Source organism: Apodemus sylvaticus, chromosome 1 (genome assembly GCF_947179515.1).
Source record: "Apodemus sylvaticus chromosome 1, mApoSyl1.1, whole genome shotgun sequence".
NCBI lineage: Eukaryota > Metazoa > Chordata > Mammalia > Rodentia > Muridae > Apodemus > Apodemus sylvaticus.
The window spans coordinates 199,202,032-199,224,192 of record NC_067472.1 but is presented as its reverse complement, the minus strand read 5'-3'; the positions used below and the strand labels follow the sequence as shown (position 1 = coordinate 199,224,192).

At 39.9% G+C, this 22,161-nt stretch overlaps 1 long non-coding RNA gene across 16 annotated transcripts; it reads right to left on the bottom strand.

Moving 5' to 3' along the window:
- Window positions 1-34: 34 nt before the first annotated feature.
- Window positions 35-21,750, bottom strand: LOC127674933 (uncharacterized). 16 transcript variants are annotated; one of them, XR_007975406.1, is made up of 10 exons: window positions 21,369-21,750; window positions 20,597-20,669; window positions 18,052-18,322; window positions 11,122-11,190; window positions 9,921-10,019; window positions 7,415-7,477; window positions 5,156-5,271; window positions 1,132-1,255; window positions 779-908; window positions 35-158 (listed from the first exon to the last, which is right to left on the bottom strand). It is a non-coding gene; the product is annotated as an uncharacterized LOC127674933 (long non-coding RNA). The 16 variants fall into 16 exon arrangements; XR_007975411.1 differs by lacking the exon at window positions 18,052-18,322; XR_007975405.1 differs by lacking the exon at window positions 21,369-21,750 and having other exon boundaries at window positions 20,597-20,828.
- Window positions 21,751-22,161: the final 411 nt, after the last annotated feature.

Genomic DNA, 22,161 nt, shown 5'->3' with positions numbered 1-22,161 from the left:
AATGACCCAAAGTGATTAGTGTGTAACCCTCTGAGTTCTTTGTCCTTTCTTTTTTGTCTTTGCTGTTCTCTGTGCTTGCTATCCTCTAGATGATAGGGATGTAAATCCAATTTACATGTGGTGACTTGTAAGGAGGCTCTACTGATCTAGAGAGTACCCTTGAAATAAAATGAGAATCAAAACAAGAACTTGTAATAAAATATATAGACAAAATACAATTTCTATTATTAACCCCCCCCCCAAAAAAAAACAGCAACACTTTACTGACTAGACAAGTTCCTTTTCTGCACATCAATTATCTCCCCAATAGCTAGGTAGTCTGCAAGTCTGTCCTAGTTTGACTATCAAGGTTAAGAAAAGTGAACCATCATCAATACTAGTTAGTCTTACATATATTAAAGGACAATGAGTTGTAAAACATTCACACTAAAATTATGACTGATTTCATGCATGATTTCATGCTGAAAACTGTCCACTGGAATAGCTCAGAATTTAAGAGCACTGGCTGCTCTTCCATTCCCAGGCCAACTGACACCCTTCTCATAGCCTCTGTGGCCACCAAGCTTCCTCAGATAGTTTGCAGACCAACAGACATGGCAACCCCCCTCACACATACAGGGAGATGTAGGTAGGTGTGTGTGGCAGGTATAGGTGTTGAGGGTGAATTTAACTAGCTTGAACAAATATATAACTGGAAAGTTCATTCTTTAATTTACTTAATTTTATTAAGTGTACAGTGCAAGAAGGAAAATGGGCTGTACCATATTTAGGGTACTACCTGTAGATCAAGAGGAAGGACCATCTTCTCTGAGATTGATCCATCCCTTGGGAAGAAGGACAGTCAGCCCAGATGTGCTGGTATGTATTCCTGGTTCTTTATCAAAAAGACTTTGACTCTGACCTTGCTTCTGATTCCCCAGTGCAGGTTAGAAATCCAGCACAGATAGAAAGCGAAACCACACCAAGGAAGCCAGCATGCAGGAAAAAACAAACCAGAAAACATGTTATGTTGGACACAACAAAGCAAGCTCACATTCACAAATCTGTGAGCCTAAGACTCATCCCTGGCTGGAAGGAGAGAACTGAGTGTAGCACACACACAGAGTTGGTCATCTCTGAGTCCATACTCACCCAGGCCCGATGTTCACTTCACTAGGCCACAGGCTCTAACACCTCACTTTATTACAGATAATCATGGTGGCTCAAGCCTTTAATCTCAGCAATCAGATCTCCACTTTCTGGGTCAGCATGATCTCTGGAATGAAAAGAAACAGATGGAGAAAAAACTCAATATTTCTTTGTTAGAACAGTTATTGTAAGTTTTAAGGAATATAATAGCTTGACATTCAAAGTCTGGTTCACTATCACCTTTCCCACATGTCTAAGCCAATGCTTCCTAATGAGTTCTTCCTTCTCCATGACTGCCCCTCATCCCTGGGTGTTGTGTAGTGAATGTCTGTGTGTGTGTATGTGTGTGTGTGTGTATGCTCGCACATGCACACAGGACTACCATCACTGGAGGATTAAATATAAACAAACAAGACAGGAAAGCTGGAGGAACTATAGAAATAGCCGAATATTTTCTTTTTTCTTTTCATTGGATGAAAAAAGAAAAAAAGAGAGCTGCCACTGCAGCAACATCTGCCACCATCATCTTCACCACCACCACCAACAAAAGATACTTGTCAATCTCCTTTTATTATAATAATTAAAATTTAAAATTGTGTGTGCTTGTGGGTGATCTATAGCACAACCCTCACAGGAGGATTAAATAAAATTAACCAAGAGATCCAAGGCTACATAATAAAAATGCTAAAACATAGATGATAGACAGACAGATAGACATATAAACAGAGACACACAGAGATAGACAGATAAAGAAGAGAGGAAAGAGAGAGAACATAAGAAGGCTAACAACGACTCATAATGGCCCCTCGAAAACAAGGAAGGCGGGAGAGAGAGGTCAACCTCCTTATGGTTATTAAGGCAAAATCAAAAGAAAAAGTGAAATGAAACAAAACAAACCCAGCCGAATATTTTATTTTTCTTCAGATATTAAAAATCTTTTAAAAAAGCACACAATCATCTAAAAGGAAGAGAGACAGAGACAGAGACAGAGAGACATAGTGAGAAAGAAAGATGAAAAGATTTTTTTTTTTTACCACTTTTTCTTGTAATAAGAAAGTAATGACTTTAAAAATTAAAGCTGGCCCATCTTACTTTAACACTCATTAATACAATTTATTCTGTTGAGTAAGACAGGGATACCTGGTCAACACTCCCATAATTTAATAAGGAATTTTAAAAAACCAAGAAAACAGCCAGTAAACTGCTTGAACTCATTATGGTTTTTATTATTAAAAAAGAAGGAACAAAATAAAGGTTAATGGTTGTATTTTCTAATTGTTAATAAATAATCATTGAATATTAAAAATCGGTCCACTTTTCTAAAAAAAAAATTGGTCCATCTTATTATTCACTGTTGTATCATGAGTACTGTACTAAAAACAAATTTTGGTTTTAATAAAAAGGACAACTTGTCAACTAGGAATCAAGGTGACATGGAGAACAGAATACCAACTTCACCATTGCCCTAATGCTAGAGACCAAGAGTGATATACACAACAACCAGGCAACTAGCTGACAATCCTCTTAGGAAAAGAAAAGTTAAGGAAAATGGCCAACTTAAACCTCATTTAAATAAAGGAAAAAAAAAGTCCAGATTTGACATCTGGTAGACCTGGGGTGGAGGAAATTATGATCCAGATGGGCAGAAATCTGGCCAACATAGCAACATACTGGGCTGGAGAGGTGGCTCAAAGGTTAAGAGCACTGACTGTTCTTCTGAAGGTCCTGAGTTCAAATCCCAGCAACCACATGATGGCTCACAACCATCTGTAATGAGATCTGACACCCTCTTCTGGAGCATCTGAGGATAGCTACAGTGTACTTACATATAATAAATAAATAAGTCTTTTAAAAAAATAAAATAAAATTAAATAAATAAATAAATAAAAAAAACATAGCAAAATACAAGACAGAAGGAGGCAGGGGTGGGGGTGGGGAGACCGAGTGCCTCTCATTGCCTTTCCCCTACCCAACATGTACCATATTGTCATCACGCTTTGAGGGAATATAGAGAGTGGAGAAAGTGCCGGCTGCCAGAGATCCGCACATCCCATCTAGATGGACACCAAGCCTAGGAAGCTAAGGTTCCCACAATTCTCCAGTGCCCCAGGATGAAACACAGAGATGGGTTGGGGCACAAGAAACACGAGGACCAGGTCCTTCCATGAGCAGACTAGCACCTCTGCCCACAAGACACTGTGTTATTCCCAGCTTGAAGGAACTAGCTATCCATCCCTCCAGGACAAAGAGAAACCTCAAGCGAGGTGTGAGGGCTGGAGACCAGAGAGACATAGGTTTTTTCCCTCACCTTCTCCCTTGTCTGCACCTCTGAAAGGATGCTCTTGGCTTTGGTAGGATAGGAGTGATAAACGACACTCAGCTCCACCTACAACTCCCCTACCACCGCTAAACTTAAACATGCTTGTACAAGACCAGTGGATAGCAGAAGTGGCAGCCACAGGAAACAGTCCACATGGTTCCTCTGAAGGAGGAGCAGGGGATGCAGTATTGGTAGCTAGAGAAGACCAGAAAGGGAGACCCCATTGCCACCTTGTACAAAGGTATGCTTAAGAAACTAACCATAAACAATGAAGCAAGGCCTAAACAAGTTAAGAAAGTTACCCCATGATCTACTGACAAAAATCACTAAATCTCAAAATATTCTGAAAACAGATAACAGCTAATAAAAGCCTTAGAAAACTTGAAAAACTCATTATATATATAAAGTATAAATGTGTGCCTACAATTATGCTTCCCAATACACTGTGTAAGCAGATGATTACAATCAAGAAAGACTAATTCCAGAAAAGAAATCCAGATGCCCAGACTCTGTTTTGCCTCATCTCGGTCTTTTATAAAATAATCCCAGTGTTTTATATCTGACAAAACAGGGAACCAAAGTAACTTGGATAAAACCAAACTCTATATCCTTTCTACTGTGCTATATATCTGTCTTCTGGTAAATGCTTCTCTAAAAGAATGATTTTTTTTTTAAAGATTTGTGGTTTTAACAATTTATTCCACAAGGAAACCAATGAGAAAGAATTCCCAATTTCTTTCAAATTGTAATGCAAGGTAATAAAAACACATAAAGGTCTTATGAATGTAAAGAGACTAGTTTTCTAAGACAGCTATGAAAATATTTCTTCTAAAAAACAAGTTCACTCAAATGAGGCATTTAGATTCTGGTTCCAAAAGAGGTTGTGTCCTTTCTTGAATCAGGGTTTCCCTACTCTGTAGCCTTCCCTTGAAAATACTGTTCTCCTGGTGCTATCTCCCAAAGGTTGGGATTAGGTACCACCGTGTCTTACCTTTAAATTCTTAAAAATACTGAAGAACACAAACTTCAGTGTCTTCACTGTGACATAAGCCAAATGGCTAATAACTTATCTAGTTAATACAAAAAAAATTCACACCATGCTTTTCATTCCCAATCTAAATTTATACACAGTAGACTGGGTTTCAGGAAAACACCATCATCCAATTCCAGAAAACCTAACTATGCACTGGTCATCTGCTCAGATTTAGATTTTGTTGTGATTCAAGTTGTCACTTGTAGAAGTTTGGACCTAGGTCTTCTTCCCAGCCCCATGCTCCCAGAATTAAAACTCAGACTCAAAATATGTATACTTACAAATATGTTGGCCTTATAGCTAGTCTTCTCTGACTAGGCCATAGTGCATTATAACCCACTTACTCAAATCTACTTTCTGACACATGACTACTTACCTGGGCTCAGGTACCATGTGTCAGTCTCGTCACATTTTCCCAGGCAAATATCTCATCCCTGGCTCTATCCCAGAATTCTTTCTGCCTTCTGAATGTCTCATCTTGTATTCTATACTTTCCTATAGGCCATAGTTTTCTTTTAGTACAATACGCAAGATAATTCTCTCTACAGTCACTAGCATCCTTAAAACCTTCAACTTCAAATTCTTAATTATTCTAATTCTACTTGTACTTCTAAGGTACCAACACCACCAGCAACACCCAGAGGTTACTATGGCTTTTAAACACTCATGTGTACCTGCTTCTCCTTTCAGGATTTTATTTTGCTAATACTGCCACTCCAGCTGGATGTTAGCGCCAGGATGAAAAGGTGACCTTCCTGTGCCATGGTTGCTGACAGAGCCACTGTTTTTCCTGTGAGAAAAAAAAATTGAATTGTTTCTCTAAGTACAAAAGGATGTTAAGGTCATGTAATGGAACTTTTTCATGGAATTTTAATTATATAACATTTGTTCTTTAATCACTTATGCATTAAATCTTAAAAAGCATCACCATATAACATCACCTAATGTTTTTTAAGACAGTGTCTTCTGAAATTCTCTATGTAGACCACGCTGGCCAGGAACTCACTGATGTTTACCTGATAGGATTAAAAGCATGCACCACGCATGGCTCCAGCAATGTTTCTGATAAACCGACTCAATCTAAAATCAGCAGAATCAGTTTTCCATGGCTTTTCATTTCTTACAATGAAAAGCAGACAACTCAGATCCCAGGCTCAAATTGTAGGAATAGACAACAAAACAAAAACTATAAACAGACTTTTACAATTCAGATATAAATACATTTATCCTCCCATTTTATTTTTTTTAATTTTATAGCAATAGAAACAAACTGGAGATTCATGCACAGCAATGAAAATCTGATGTTTAACATATAACCAAATGTGAATCTCAGACCCCCAGATTTTGCTTTGGTTAAGAGCATTACTTTAATGTATCATTTCCTTTTATGTATAAAATTACAAGACAACAATAATGTTGTAAAACTGATGTGCAAGTAAAACACCACAGGCTTAGAGGGCAGGAGACTCAGAACAAAGAAACACATAACACAGAAAGTCTTCTTGCCTCTCCATTTAAACTAGAAAAAAGAACAATTTACTAGAAGGTAAGTTGTCCCAAGGCTAAAACCAATTCTTTCAAATTCAAAATAATACTTTTCAGAGCTAAGTCACAACTACCTAGGACAAAAATAAAGCCTTGTTGGGAATCTAGAATTTTCTCCCTGCTGCTTTTAAGCAGACGTACGCTGGGCATCACTGATTCCTGTCGTTCCTCTTGCAGAGAGGAAATAGGCAAGAAAGGCAAACACCCATGCATGCTCCTGTCGCAGAAAGTGGCAGAGCAAGGACTCAGATCCAGGTTACACTAAATCAAACTCTTGCCATTCTCTATGTAAATTTCACTAATCATGATCTTTCTTTTGTAGAACAAGGTATCAAACTCGGGGCCTTGAACGTGTAAGGCAAGCAACAATCACAATTCTACTGTTCAAAGTACTATGAAACAGAAGGTAAACAACCTAAAAGATGTTAAATATTTAAGGGGTACAGAAGATATAAATAAAATGCCTATCACATGGTTTCTTACAACATATAAATTTAAAAATTTACTCCCATTCATTGACCTAACTCATAATAGTATTCTAAAGCTTTCAAGATCAAGTGACCTTTGGTTTAAAAAAAACCAAGAAACAAATAACAGATGGCATTATTATGAAATATTCCAAACTACTGACTAAAAGCCTATTTAGATATACAAACAAATAACATAAGAGCAACAAACATTCACATAGAAAGACCCTGCAACTTTCTAAAACCCCATTAGCATCTCCCTCTTTATGTCTCCCTTTCCACAGTTATAAAGATTACTATCATATAATCTTGAACCTTACTTTTTGCCCACAAAAAAGAGACCAAAACCTTTGTCAAAATAACTGAACTAGAAACTAGTTTAAGTAACAACTATCACAAAACAGCTTCCTGTTGGATTGGGATGACAAGTGTTAGCCACACACACAAATGAGACAATCTACATAGATGTTAAAACAATCTCCCTAAGTTTACCACCGTAGTTACAACAGTTCTAGTTCAATGTTAATTTTTAAGAGTGCATTATTGAAACAGCCTTCTAGAAAATCTCAGTTACCCTTACCAATCAGCATCATTCTTACAGGAGATTAGGTACGGAATATAAAATGTCACGTTTATACAGTTCATAAATTCAGCTGTTTATAAAGTCCCCATGAAGAAGAAAAGCTTGGAATCCCAGTGCATACAGCACTAAAATGACCTGACATTTTGAGGTAGCCACAGTTAAGTTTAATGGGAAACATAGTAGCAAAGTTTTCAGTTATACTTACTGTAACTTATATAACCTAACATTCCTACAGGATTTTTATATTAAGAAGTTTGGAATAATTAGAATACCAGTAAGAACATCAGAATGAAAGCATCAAATAGAACTGTTTTGAAGAAAACAATTTTAGTACCTACCTGTGTCAGGTACAAGGGAAGACCAGCCTGTTTTCATTTTGTCCCAAATCAGAGGAAGCTTGCCTGTTAAGATAAAGGATTGAGAATGAAGTGAAGATCCACTTAAATATATTTAAAGTGCAAATTTACTAGGTATCACCAAAGACCCAGAAGTCAACAAAATGATGTATTTAAAAAAAATCAAGCCAGGTGCAGGACTTAAACCACAGCACTCAGAGACTGAGGGCAGGCAGATCTCTGTGAGTTCGAGGGTAACCTGGTCTACAAAGTGAGTTCCAGGACAGTCAGGGCTATACAGAAAACCCTGACTCAAAACCAAAAAAAAATTCTGACAGTTAGCTTTAGTGTTGAACCATTATGACTCTAGATATCAATAGTAGCATATCCGACAAACACATATGCATGTATTACTGGCAAGAAAATACACTGTTAACAAAACATGTCTATGCTGCTACAGCAGACTAGACAAAGGCATATTTGGAAAACAGCTGTGTAAGAAATATAGTAAAACACACATTTAAATAACTAACATTATTTGGATTTGTATTAGTCAGACCACACAAGCAGACCATCATGTACTTAGGTGATGCCATGTGAACCTTCTCTCTATTTTAATTGGTCAATCAAAGGTTAGAGTCTATGATTGGGTAGTGGAGGGGAAAGGTGGGACTGGAGGTTCAAAAGGGGGAGCAGGTAGAGGAAGAAAAAGAGAAGGAAGAGGAGAGGAGGAAGCCACTATGGACCACGAGGATGGGAGAAAGCACAAATCTTAGTGATTGGGAAGTAAGTATTTTGCCAATGAAGACATATGACTTATAATTAAAATATTTGGATTATGTGTCATTTATATGGGCTATAAGGGTTGGAAATTTTAACAACAAATTCGTGCACCTTATATCCAGCTTAGAACTGGACTAAATTGAGAGGAAAATCCAGCCCCCTATATCCTAAACAACCATAGGTAACAACGCAACCCTGAGCTGGGCCACAAGGTGGCGCCAATGTCACAGCATAGTTGGCGTTCCCTGAGCCTGAGAAAAATTCAAGGACCCAAAATCAATGTTGCCTGAAAAGCAACATTCACAGCTGAAGATCAGCAATTGAACAACAACAGCTATCTTTCCAAAACTTTCTTCACAGACACAACAGGCTGATCTAGGCGTTTCAGCCGCAAGCCAACCTTCCCCTGCAGCTTTCGAATTTCCAATATCCCCCCACCACACTTCTAAACAGGGCACAGGACAGACAAACCAGCTCTCCCAAATGCTTACACTGCAGGCTGCCTAATATCAACACACATGCTGAAGGCTATAGGCCAGACAAAAGATCCAGAGGGCAAAAAACCACAAAAGCCAAGGATCTTTGTGCGGTCAGCCCCTCCCTACTAATAAAAGACCAATAATAAATACTAGTAAAGACTAATAAAAAGGCCAATAATAAATACTAATAAAAAACTAATAATAAAAGAACCACAATTTTCTAAATCCAACACCAGAGGGAAACAAACATACCAAATAATAAGACCAAATAATAAGAAATAAATAGTAATTACTGCAATTGTTTTCTCATTCATTTCCTTCCACATGAATAAGGTGCTACAGAGAATTAAGGAGTTTCTTAACTAGTGATTATAAAAAGCAATGATATTTTTAAACAATTTTTTGTTTCTCAGAGTATATGTGACCGAAGTCTAGAAATTAAATTTGCCAAGGTACATTGAAGAAAATTTTGCATTTTCTAGAGACTAACTCTAAAACCTATACTAGGATAGACTCTGAAATTAACACTTTACCAGCAAAACTTGTAATTATAAACAATATGATTTACCCTCATTAAGCATAGCAAATATTTTGATTGATTAGTACTTAGTTTTAACTCAACAAACCTGTCCCTAATAGTTAGTTTCAGTCATCACAGAGACAACAGTACAATACTATACTAATGAAAATGTAGCTCTAGCTTTTGTCTCTAGAACAAGGACCTACACTAAGGACTAAAGAATGCTAATAATCACATACATTAAGAGTCATAGCCCAGAGAAACAATGAAATCATCTAAACCAGTAAGACAGCCAGGCAATTGAGCAGTGATGTATGAACAGAGATATTAAATGCTAAACGTGCTTCGGACAGCTGCACAGGTCAAAAAAAGTAATACTGACATACATATTGAGAACAATTTGCTGTGGGGACAAACATACACAAAAGTGACCCTAAGAAGACTCAAAATTAAGAAAAAATTGGGGAGTAGTACCCAATAAACAAAGACAAGTGCTAAAATGATCAGCAAGGAAAACATTTAGATTGGGTAAATGAAAGCTCAGAAAGAGGTTATTTGGAATCAAAGGGAAAAAATAAATAAATATCTGGGAGGTGGAGAGAAACTGATGGAACAGTCTCACTGAGCAAAAACGTGGGTGAGTAGGTATCTTAGAGTTTATTGTTGTAAATAGTTACCATGACCAAGGAAACTTTTATAAGGAAAGCATTGCATTGGGCTGACTTACAGTTTCAGAGGTTTAGTTCATTATTATCATGGTGGGAAGCATGGCAGCATCCAGGCAGACATGGGGCTAGAGAAGTTGCTGAGAGTTCTAGATCTTGATCTGTAAGCAGCAGCAGGAGACAGTGTCCACACTGGGTGTAGCCTGAACATAAATTAAGACCTCAAAGCCCACTTTCATAATGACGCACTTCCGTCCCACATGGCCACACATGCTCCAATAACACCACACCTCCTAATAGCGCCACTCCCTATGGGACAAGCATTCAAACCCATGAGCCTATGAGGCCCATTCTTATTCAAACCATCACAGTGGATAGGTCCTCTGCCTGGAGCCAGCCCTGGCAGAGGTGTTTCTTTCTTCTTGGTTCTTCTTGGGGCAGCAGAAGGGGGAAGAGCATGCTGAACCGCTTTAATACAGTTCCTTGTGTTGTAGTGACCCCCAATTACATAATTATTTTCATTGCTACCTCATAACTGTAATTTTGCTGTCATAAATCATAATGCAAACATCTGTTTTCAGATGGTCTAAGGCACCCCCCTCCCTTATATATGGGTCATGACCCACAGCTGGGAGCTGCTGAGATGAGGATTAGGTGTTTACATGCAGCCTTACCAGTCTTGCTGGGTCCAGCATTTTCTGACTGTGCCCGCAGTCCTCCTTTTAGGAATAGTAATGTATATCTGTGCCACTGCATGCTGAAGTTAATACACATTTAGAATTCACAGGGTCTTATTGAGACGGTGGAAGATTATGGGGGCTTCTGAAATAGGATTAAATACACTTTGCATTATAATAACGGCCTCTTAGCCTTTGGAGCCTGGGAGTGGAATGTAGTGGTTTGAATGAGAATGTCTCCCATAGGCTCAAATATCAGAACCCTGGTGGTGACTTTACAGCTATACCTTACCAGGGGCAGGCTCTGAGACTTGCATGTAGACTAGCCTCAATTCCAGTTCACTCTCTCTGTTCATGTTTGGGGCTTAACATGTGATCTCCCAGCTCCCTTCCATGATGGTCTCATCCCTCTGGAGGCACAAGCCAAAATAATCTCTTCCATAAATTCCCTTGGTCATGGTATTTTATTCCAGCATCAGAAAAGTAAATAATACAGGCTATAAATAATCAAAGATTAAAACAATTTTTACTTAATCTTAAAAAATTCATGATAAAATTGGGCACCAAAAAAGTAAAATGTACACACAGGCTGTGCTGCACTAACTATTGCAGCCAGTGTCCCTCTTCCTGCGTGGCAGAACTGCTGCTCCAGCTTCTGGACTCAGCCACAACCAAGAAAAGGCAAGACAGTAAACAACAGTTACAGCTCCTGCCACACAATTTACTTAAAACCCCCGACAGATTTACAAGTGCAATCTCAGTTTTTAACCCTAAAATAATTAGGCTTCACTGTTTTGATGATTTTGTCTTTGATGTAAAACTATAGGTGACAGCAATGGTATGTGCTGTCCAAACTGCAAACAACTTGTTTTTAACAGATTATTAAAATAGTATACATTCACTGTGTTTTTTCAAAATTTAGAGACATAAAAAGAAAATGTTTTACTATATACAGATGACACTATGTACTAGATACTTGTGCAATGTTCCTAATTCTCAGTATTACCAGCAATGCTGAGATAAACTAAAATACGTTAAATTGTTCTATGCAAAATATCTACTTCCTCAGGACAAAATTCTTGACAGTAAAATGAACTTTAAGGGTTACAGTTTATGAACACTGAAAACACAGAGTTGGTGTATAAAGTCACTTCATACCTGAAACCATATCATAAACTAAAAAGAAAATAATTATCTAGACATGTAACTGTCTTTATTCATTAAAACACACCCATTTTCCCAGTCATCATTCTCAGATTGCTTCCTCCAACAGCACTGCCTCGTGGTGGGTAGAAAAAATTAAGTCAATTTTAGATCATAATGTACTCTTCGTTGATATTTATCAAGGGAAATGGGAAATTTGAAAATTCAAATGTCCAATTAATGGAAGACAAAAGATTAATGCCAAGTAAATTTTGTCAAATGCATTATTTTGAGGATGCTTTATCAGTACAATCTGTCCAGAGAACTTCCTCCCTACAGGTTAAGCCTCATATTTAAACACATTTCAACCTTTCAACTGGCTGAGTGAGGTCTATAGAGAATGAATCCATGCCCTCCTGAATAACAACACTTAACATTCACTTTGCATAAATCATCAATAAATCAAATTAACAGTCACTTACTTGTTACCACTACTTAGTTAAACAATCTACTAAAATATCCCCTTTGGAGCGTTTGTAGGAAGACATAGAGAGGAGGGGATATGTTCTATGGTGGTGTGATGAGGTATGGGAGAATGGGGTGCCTCAGCAGGCCCATGCCAAGGCATCCCTTCTCCCTGAGGACCAGCCACATGATGGTATAGTATAGAATAGAGTTTATTAAGGGCATGGGGAGGGGAGTTAAGAGGGTGGTAGAGGCAGAGAAAGAGAGAGTAGAGAAGTAGAGTAAAGATGTAGAGGCCAGCCATGGCACGTGGAGAGAGAGGGGGGAAGGGAATGAGAGAAGGGAAAAGGGAAGCAGGAAAAGAGCAAGGGAGGAGCAAGAGACCAAGAGGGCCAGAGAGCAAAGAGGGGGCAACCAGGCTCTTTTATAGTGGGTCAGGCCTACCTGGCTATTGCCAGGTAACGATGGGGTGGAGTTTGGACAGAATGCTAACATCCTTCATCATCTGACAGAAAATGGCTCTTAAACTAGGTCATACTAGCCACTCAAGAAAACACACACAGTATAACACATCTGTCATGCAAACTGCACCCCGTGAGAAGTTGTTCATTAAAAGAACACAGCACAAGGGACTGATTATCATGATAACAAGTGTAATACACGAGGCTGAAATATAATACAGCAAGGGGGTATTACTGCACACCCATGCCAAGATGTGCTCTTGAGAAATTACAACATGCAAGAGGTCAGGTGTGAGGAGGTTTACTGGGAGACGGCAGAGGGGTGAGGACCTGCAGACTGGGTAGACACAGACAAGAGCAGAGCCATGAGGGCAGATAAGGGAAGAGGGGGCCAGAGGACAGAAAACACTGGCAGAACTAAACTGTACCATACAACACCAGGATTACCAAACGCTGACACGTCTCTAGCTTCAGTCTTAGGGACTAACTAGTAAGCTCATTATTAGATTAAAAGAGCCACAAAGACAAATTTTTCTAGCCACAACTTAGACTATCACTGCATTACATTTCATAAATTAATACAATATTTACAGTGCTTTCGGTAATTATGCATGTTTATATCAAAGATTATTATATGAAGCATTAAATACCCTATCAAAGTCAAATTAGCTTTTATAAGATTTAACACTTAAACATATTTTATCCACACACATGACTCTTTAGTTTTTGAAATGATCTTTGATTTGGTTTCTCTTTCTGAAATTTGTATTAATGACATATTATATACATGAAATATGGCTAAAGACACACAGAAGTTGTCAGCTAAGTCATAAGAGTAAAAAAGAAAATTTAAATGTTTTAGGGGCATAAGGAAAAGGCCCTGAGAATAAATTACTAATTCTGCGAACAGAAGAGTTTTGCTTTCAAATTTGCTCCAGGCAGGTGTGAGGGTGTTCAATGGTGTATTCATTACAAGCCCAGAACTGCCATATGTTTCTCTTAAATTCTCCTTAAGTAGCTTATTTGCCAGTCCTGAAGACTTTATCACTTAAGAGTCAGAGAAATTCCTATTAGAAAATTACTGTTTCCAAGAAACTCTGAATCTATACACCTACTTTTAAAAGCAAATGACTTGAGAATTCTGCTAATGTGTATGTCACAGTCATTAATGTAACTGAATAAGAATGTCCCCACAGACTCAGATATTTGGACACTTAGCTGGTGGTGCTCCTTGGAAGGGATTAACAGATGCGGCCTTGCTGGAGGAAGTGAGTCCCCAGAGGTCAGCTTTGAGAGGTTAAAGACTGTTGCCATATTCAGTCTGCTTTCTCTGCTTCACACTTTGTGCCTGCAGATGTGAGCTCTCTGCTCCAGCTGCCACGCCTGCTGTTTGCTGCATTGCTGCCCATCATGATGTCTATTAAACTATAAGCAAAGTTACTTTCTCATGGGAAGGGGAACAGGAAGGTCGCTTCCTCAGGTTTGCAGCTTGCTTGGGAGAACATCCGGTTCTCTGCATGAGGAAGTGTGTCTCCTCTGTCTTGGTAGGCTGAGAATGACAAAGACCCTACGTTGCCTGGAAACTAGCAAGCTGCGAGCAATCTCCTCATGCCATTTCTCTACAGATAATAAAATATATCTTCAAATTTAAAGCCAGGTATGGGGTATTACACCTATAATTTCAGTGTCTGGGAGGTAGAATCAGGAGTTCAAGGACAGCTTCATTGCATAATGAGCTCAGGACCAGGCTAGGCTACAGAAACAGTATCCGTTCTGAATAAATAAATACATAAATAAAAATTTAAAAGTAGCAATTCATTTGATTGCTCATTTAAGAGCACCTATGCTCACCAAGGTTTCTGCTGTGAAAAGTCAGTGAGAAAATCCTTATTGATGGTGTAATGAGGAGGGTAGACAGGTCTGATACTGAGACTGATGCTAAGACTATAGATATGGATCAGGAGTGCAGTACTTGCCTGTCTTTCAAGAGGCTGTGAGCTTGGTGTCTATATTGAAGGAAAAACAACACCAAGCAAAGCCCACAAGAAACTAAAACTGTATTTTCTATACAAAATTGTCCCAATCAAAGACGCCTCCCAAGTAATGGAAATTAGTCAAGTATCAGAAGAGAACAAACTTTACAAAGATCTGCTACTTCTCCCCAAATGAGATTCTTTCCACTCTGAGACCAATCTGTCAACTCCAGAGAAGTGGCTGAAGAGTAGCCATGTTTTTAACAAACACCATACTAAAAGAATGAGGACTGCAGTCTACAAATCTTCCAAATATTCTGATCTCTATATAAGGGGTTAGTATCTCAGAAATAAGAACAAACTAGAAGTAAACAAATCAAGTTTTCCAGAAATTAAACCCCCCCTCACTTTAGTTTATCTGTGAAGTGGACTGAAGTAACTGGCAAGAAGCAACTGTAAGACCAACTATATTCCATGTAGTAGCTATCCCTGGTGGTCAACTTGACTATATCTGGAATGAACTCTGACCTGGATCTTGGCTTAGAGATCTTGAGACACAGTGGCAATGAATCCCAGAAGATTTTGACAGGGAAATCTCTAAGTTCAAAGTCATCAGGGAGCAGGGCGGTGGTGGTACACACCTGTAATCCACTCTGGGAGGCAGAGGCAGGTAGATTTCTGAATTTGAGGCCAGCCTGGTCTACAGAGTGAGTTCCAGGACAGTCAGGACTATACATAGAAACCCTGTCTCAAACAACCAAAAAAAAAAAAAAAAAAAAGGAAAAAGAGTTGAACCTAACCAACTCTACAGTCTACTATCATTCTATACATTTAAAGAAAACAACACACACATACACACAAACACACCCACAAACACACACACACAAAAAAATCCCTTCATGGGCTAGAGAAATGTCCCACTGGCTCCACAATTTAGAGTACTGAATGAATGTTTAAAAAAAACAAAAAAAGGATTTGCATCTAGTACCTTTATAGGGGCTCACAATCACCTGTGACTACATATGAACAGATACCATAGGCAAAATGCCTACCATATTCTTTATTTTTACCCTCCCTAGTACTGAAGATCAAATTCCTCTAATCTTTTCTTTTTTTTTTTTTGAATTTTCGAGACAGTTTCTCTGTATAGCCCTGGCTGTCCTGGAACTCACTCTGTAGACCAGGCTGTACTCGAACTCAGAAATATGCCTGCCTCTGCCTCTCAGAGTGCTGGGATTACAGGTGTGTGCCACCACTGCCCGGCAAAATCCTCTATTCTTAAATGAAGTTTTGTTAATTCAATATCAAGAACACATTTGTAGAGCCAGGCGGTGGTGGTGCACTCCTGTAATCCCAGCACTCTGGGAGGCAGAGGCAGGTGGATTTCTGATTTTGAGGCCAACCTGGTCTACAAATAAGTTCCAGGACAGCCAGGGCTACACAGAGAAACCCTGTCTCGAAAAACCAAATCCAAAAAAAAAAAAAAAAAAAAAAAAAAAAAAATAAGGAACACATTTGTAAAATGTTAACATCTGATGTTGGGTATTGGTTCTAATGCTTATTTCAGCTCCCAAAAAAGCTGCACTGCCAGATCTGAGGGTCCCTGCCCCCACTTCCCTCCCCTCCCCCGGTTCGAATGAGTAATAAAAGTTGCCATACAGCCAAGGGCTGGGCAGAAAGACAGGGGCAGACTTAAATTTCAAGTGCAAGGGAAGGAGAGGGGGGAGGAAGAGAAGGATCAGATTTAAGAGCTGAAAGAGGGAAAGCATCCTACACTGTAGGTGGAAAGTGAATGCAACCCTATGGGAAGAGGGCGCAGAAGATGACAGGCAGCAAAGATACAACATAAATTTAAAATGCATTAAACCAGGGATACTGGAGGGAAATGTGTGCTACCCATCAGCAGGATTACAAATGTCCAGCTATTGAGCTTAGTTAAGACATATCAAATGTGTGTGTGTGTGTGTGTGTGCGTGTGCGTGTGCATGTGTGTGTGTGTGCGTGTGCGTGTGTGTGTGTGTGTGTGTGTGTGTGTGTGTGTGTGTGTGTGTGTGTCTGGTGTGTCTTTCATTTACCAATCAAGAGAACTCTTGGGCAGGTGCAGTGACTGCACTACATGTCAGAAGCCAAAGCGGTTTAATTAATTCAGTCTAGTGCATTGAGGTCCCAAGAGAGTTTCACATTAACCTGGACACAGGGGGTACAGAGCCCAGTCAGCCAATACACAGTTTAGTCAAAGTTTCAACTTTTTTTAAAGACAAAGCAGAATAAGATTTTCCCACATTTTTTAGTTCTCACCAGCTGCTGTTTCCTTAGCAATAGCATATCTTGGTTCAAAGTGCAGACTGAGAAATCTGTCAGCAGTCCAACTCTGAGATGTGTTAGATGTGTTGTCTAATTAAGCTATAAACAACGTTACTTTCTCATGAAAAAAAATGAGCATGAAGCCACTTCCTCAGGTCTGCAGCTTGCTTGGCAGAACACCAGGATCCTCTGCTTGAGGAAGTGCACCTCCTCGGTATCTCAGTACTGAGAGTGACAGAACCATCCTAGGGTGCCTTGCAGCTAGCAAGGTAGGAGCATTATCATGCCATTTCTCCACAGTAAAGTAAAATACTTTCTACTGTGATCCCTAGAGATTGGCCTGTGGTCCTGAATAGCCAGAGAAATGCTGCCCTCTGTGGATTAGCTGCCTGCCTACGTTTGGACTACAACAGGCAAAAGTCTCAATATTGTTTGCACTGCATTCACAGTCTTTTTCAGCAGCCTAGCCTGTGCCCTAATAAACTTAAGAACACTTAATAATTTTAGTATTAGTAATTTATTCTCCATTTCGGCTACATAATTCAGACTGTGCCTAAAAGGGAAAAATGAAACAAAGTATATTCTTAGAATTCTCAGATGTAAGAATGATGGAGTTTAGAGAATTATACAACCCTTGTTGTATAACTAAACCTTCAAGAAGTTTCTGTTAAATCTTGACCGTGATCAAGCAAGACTAAGTCAGAAAGCAACATTCTGCTTCCCTTTTATACTAGGCTCAAGTACAATCATATACAACACACACATCAATCACAGACATTTTTTGTCCTCCTGCTCTCATGGAAAGCCTTGAGTCAGATACTCAGTCCAAACATAAGAAGCCAATTACAATAATAATAATAACAACAATAATAAAACCTGGTTTGGTGGCACACACTTGTGCCATGGAGACAGAAACTCCATGTCCTCCCTAGCCAGCCATCTGAGCCTACCTGTCCAATTCAAAGCCAATCAAAAATCCTGTTTTACAAAAAACAGTGGATGGCACCTGAAGAATGACATCCAAGGTTGTCCTCTGGTCTCCACACGCAGGCTCACATGTGCAGGGCCACAGGACCAAACTAGCCTATAAAAGGATTTTCATCCGCTGCAGTAAGAGAGCTCAATGTGTAAAGGTTTTTGCAGCCAAGTCTGATATAACCAGTCCAATACCTGGGACCTCTATTGATGAGGTTTGGTCTGTTGTATGTATTGTCCCAGAGACAAGAAAGTGCACAGGTAGATCCAAGTGAGGCTATGTGACCTTGCCTCCAAATTATTTCTGATTGGTGAATAGAGATGACAACAGTCAATAGCTGGGCAGAAGAAACCCATGCAGGCAGGGTTTAGCATTCCAGGACTTCCAGCATCAGAGAAGAACCACAAGGGGGAAGACACCATGGGTTAGGTGAGTCGTAAAATAAAGACCATGTGGGTTGGCTACCTGTAAATAAGAGCAGTCCAAATGAAACATGGCACATTCTATCGTGGGATTAGTATTGGGAAATAGACAACAGCGAGAGGTGCACAATCTCCCCAGCTCTTGTGCTGATTAAGGCCAATTGTACATAGAAAGGTTGTGTGTGTCTTTTATCTGACAACTAAGTGGTCAAAGGCAGGGTAAAAACCTGAGTTGGGATTAAATAATTTCTACAACATCCACATATACAACTCCTGCCCACCCCCACATACACAAATAATAAATGTAATTTTAAAGGGGGTTAAAGCACTTGTTAGTAAACATGAGGATCCATGTTTGATCACCAGAACCCATGTGGTAGGATGATAACCTGCCCAGTCACTATCCTCTGGCCTCCATAAATGCACATTAACACACACATACGAACACAGAATAAATTAATGTAATCATTAATTAATTAACTAATTAAAGGTTTTTCACATCATCTCTTGTTGGCCTAGACTCACTTCTGTCTTTGGTTTACATAGCTCCCTTCCCCACATCTACCTCTCCTTATCTCATGCCTATCATGCTTGCATGTGTTTCTCCTCCCTAATCTCCATGTTTAAATCTATATTAAACTCTTTATAAACTGCTGTTCTGGGGTCTAGACCGATGGTCCCCAGGTTAAAAGAACTTATTGTGCAATCATGAGGCCTGGAGTCCAAATTCCAGCATCCTGTACACACCCATGAGTATAGCTTCCAGGAAACAGACATTGTCTTAGGCAGAAATAATGAAAAACTGCCAGTGATTTGGAGGAAAAAACACTTACAAATGTATGGCAAAAATGCAAAACTCTGTTCCTTTAAAATGTAGCCCACAAAAGAGTTAGGACCTGGGTTATGAATGAAAGGGAAGTAAGTGAAAATCCCGGTTCCTTTCCTACCATGTAACCCAACCAAGTACCATTATTATCTCTACAAATCTGTTTCTTGCTGAGTGTGCCAAATTTATATGCTGCTTCTCAATATCAAAAGGGAAGCCACTTAGCAAAGAGTCATGGAAATAGTCCATACATAGTAATTTACCAATTATTAAATTTTGGAACAAATGTTAAAAAGACAAGCAGTGTTTCATGTTTATTTTTAACTGTCAGGCACAAGGCTTAGAATCCTGACTTAAAGTTGAGACTGAGATATAAAAGGAATTACAAAAAGCCATTTTGCCAAGGACAAATGCTAAGTAAAAATATCTAGTACTATGGAAATATAATTGACATAGGCACAATCATAAGTTTATTAGAATAATTTGATGCATCACCTCAAAGTTTTCATTTTTACAAAGATATGGTTTCATTTTCATAAACAATAAAGGGAAAAACAACACATTAAAAAAAGAGAGCAAAGGTAGGAATGAAGAATATTACTAGGCTACTTTACTTTCCAACTTAAGAACCAAAATACAACACAGGAAAAACTCCTCGTACAAAAATGGTAGAAAACATCACACTAAAGATAATAAAACACCTCTCGTTCCTGAATACTTCAAGAAACAGACTTCCCTGAGATCTTCGAGATTTCCTGTCTGGAAACAAGAAGCCCCAGTAAGTTATTTCATCACCACAATCCTATTTCCAACATCAAAGCAAAACCTAGGAAAGCCACTCTGGTGGCTTTCTCATTCTCAGAAATTTATTTTTATTTTATTCTAGACATACAGAGAAACTACTTAAAAAGTCAAATAAATTCTGATAGGCAGCAAAATTTCACTCAAAAAAAAAAAAAACCAAAATATAAAAACGAATTCTATTTTGTCTTATGACAACAACAAAAAACGTTGTCAGAAGACAGGCAATGGTAACACACCGTTTATGCCAGCACTGTGGAGACAGAAGTAAGTAGCCAGATCACTTGACTTGGAAACCAGCCTGACATATAGGCTATTTGGGAAAAGCCAGGGTTTCCTGAAGTGCCTGCTCTGCAAGCATGAGGACCTAAGTTCAAATCCTTATACACATAAAATCTGGTGCAGTGCTGCACATTTCTTTCTAACTCCAACTCCTTGTCTCACAAGAGACAGGTCCTGGGAGTCTGCCAGTCCAGCTGAAATACAAGCTCCAGGTTCAGTGAGAAATTAAGGTAGAGACAACTGGAAGACACTGACCTCAGACCTCTGATCTCTACACAAAGCATGGGAAACTCAGGCCTCTGTTCTTTAACATGGATTAACTCAGTTACTCACTGGAGGGCTACAGAGTAGGTAATACTATAGTCATCACACACAGCTGAATAAAATGAAGCCCCAGAAGTCACTAACCGGTCCATGGCCATGCAGTCAGTCAACGGGAGCAGGCAGGATCTGAACTGAAGATGTCAAGTGTTCGAATCATCTACAGCATTCATTTAGTTAGCAATTTTTACAAAGAGCCTATCAGGTGCCAGACACAGTTCTAAGTACTAGGGATAAAATTATGAATAAATCTAATGAGATCTTTACCCTGTAATTAGGAAGAGAGAGCCAACAATTCTAATGGGAATAATTAACAAGTGTAAAGTGTATCTAATAATAAATAGGGATGAGAAAGAGAAAATAATGTTTAATTTAATGCTAAACAAAAGAGTCAAATGACAAAGAGAGGGAGACTTGCTTATCTTTTAGGAACCAGGAGAAGTTCTCTCAAGTAAAGAACAGCAATAGAAGTCAAGAACAACTGCCACCAGCCAGAGATGGTGCCCGGTACATCTGCCAGGGTAGCATCCTAAAGCCCTAGTGAGAGTGAGAGTCATGGGGTAAGGCTGAGGTTAGGTTGGAAGCTGCCCTAGTGGCAGGGAGAAGCAGCTTAGACTCAATTCTGTGTGTAACCCAGGGCTTTTGGAGGATTTGTGCACAAATAGTTCAATCCAAGTTCTTTTTAAAAACATCATTCTTACTGTTATGTGAGGAACAGCAAGCTGGAGAACTGCATCTGGGGTGCGGGGGTGGGGGGGGGAGACTGGGGGAGGAGAGGGAGGGAGCCCTGCCAAGATCTGCAAAAGCCTGAGGAGCGACCAAGCACAGAACTATCAGGGAATGAATGGCCAGGACTGACCTGCGCTGGAGGAAGGAGGCGTTGCCGGTTGCCGGACTCAGAAGCAGATCCGTGGGCGGGCGCACAAGTCAGCGAACCACGCAGCGAGGGTGGCAGGGCCGGAGCAGCGGAGGGGGAACCGGAGGTTAGGGGTTACACAATTCTGCAGCCTGAGCTGCAAGAGGGGCGCAGGGGATCGAGGTCTCCAGAGTCAGCGCCATTCCCTGTCTGCTGGCCCGGGGGTCGCTCACCTTCGGCGCCGCCGCAAAACACCGCACCTGGGCCTCGGCAGCACCGCAGCCACTCAGTGACCTCACCGCAGCCAGGGGGAAGGCCGGAGAAGGTAGCAGGTCCGCAGGCCTCCGAGGGGCACCGCGCTGCACCCCTGGCTCCCTTGGTCAGCTCTGCCTCCGGCTTGACGATGGCTCCGCCCCGCTCCTCGCCTCCCCCACATCCCTCTAGCGCTCCCCGCCCCCATCCTGCCTGTGACCTGCCCGCTGGATGAGAGCTGACACTTTCAGTAGACACAGTGCATGGGAGCTGCTGGCACAGAGAGCAAAGAGACCCAGTCAAGGTCCTTCTCCCGAGTTGGGGGTGACATAGCCTCGGTGGTAAATTGCTGGCTGGCAAAGGAGGCCTCTGTGATATCAGACCTGAGACTCCATTGTTATTACAATAGTCTTTACAGTTGGAATATTCAAACTCCTCTCCCAACCAACTCCTTTCCCAAAGTTCAACACTTTCTTTCCTCCACCTTAGAGACTTGAAAGTGTTTGCAATCTCTTAAACAATCAGTACTGTTTTCAAAACTGAC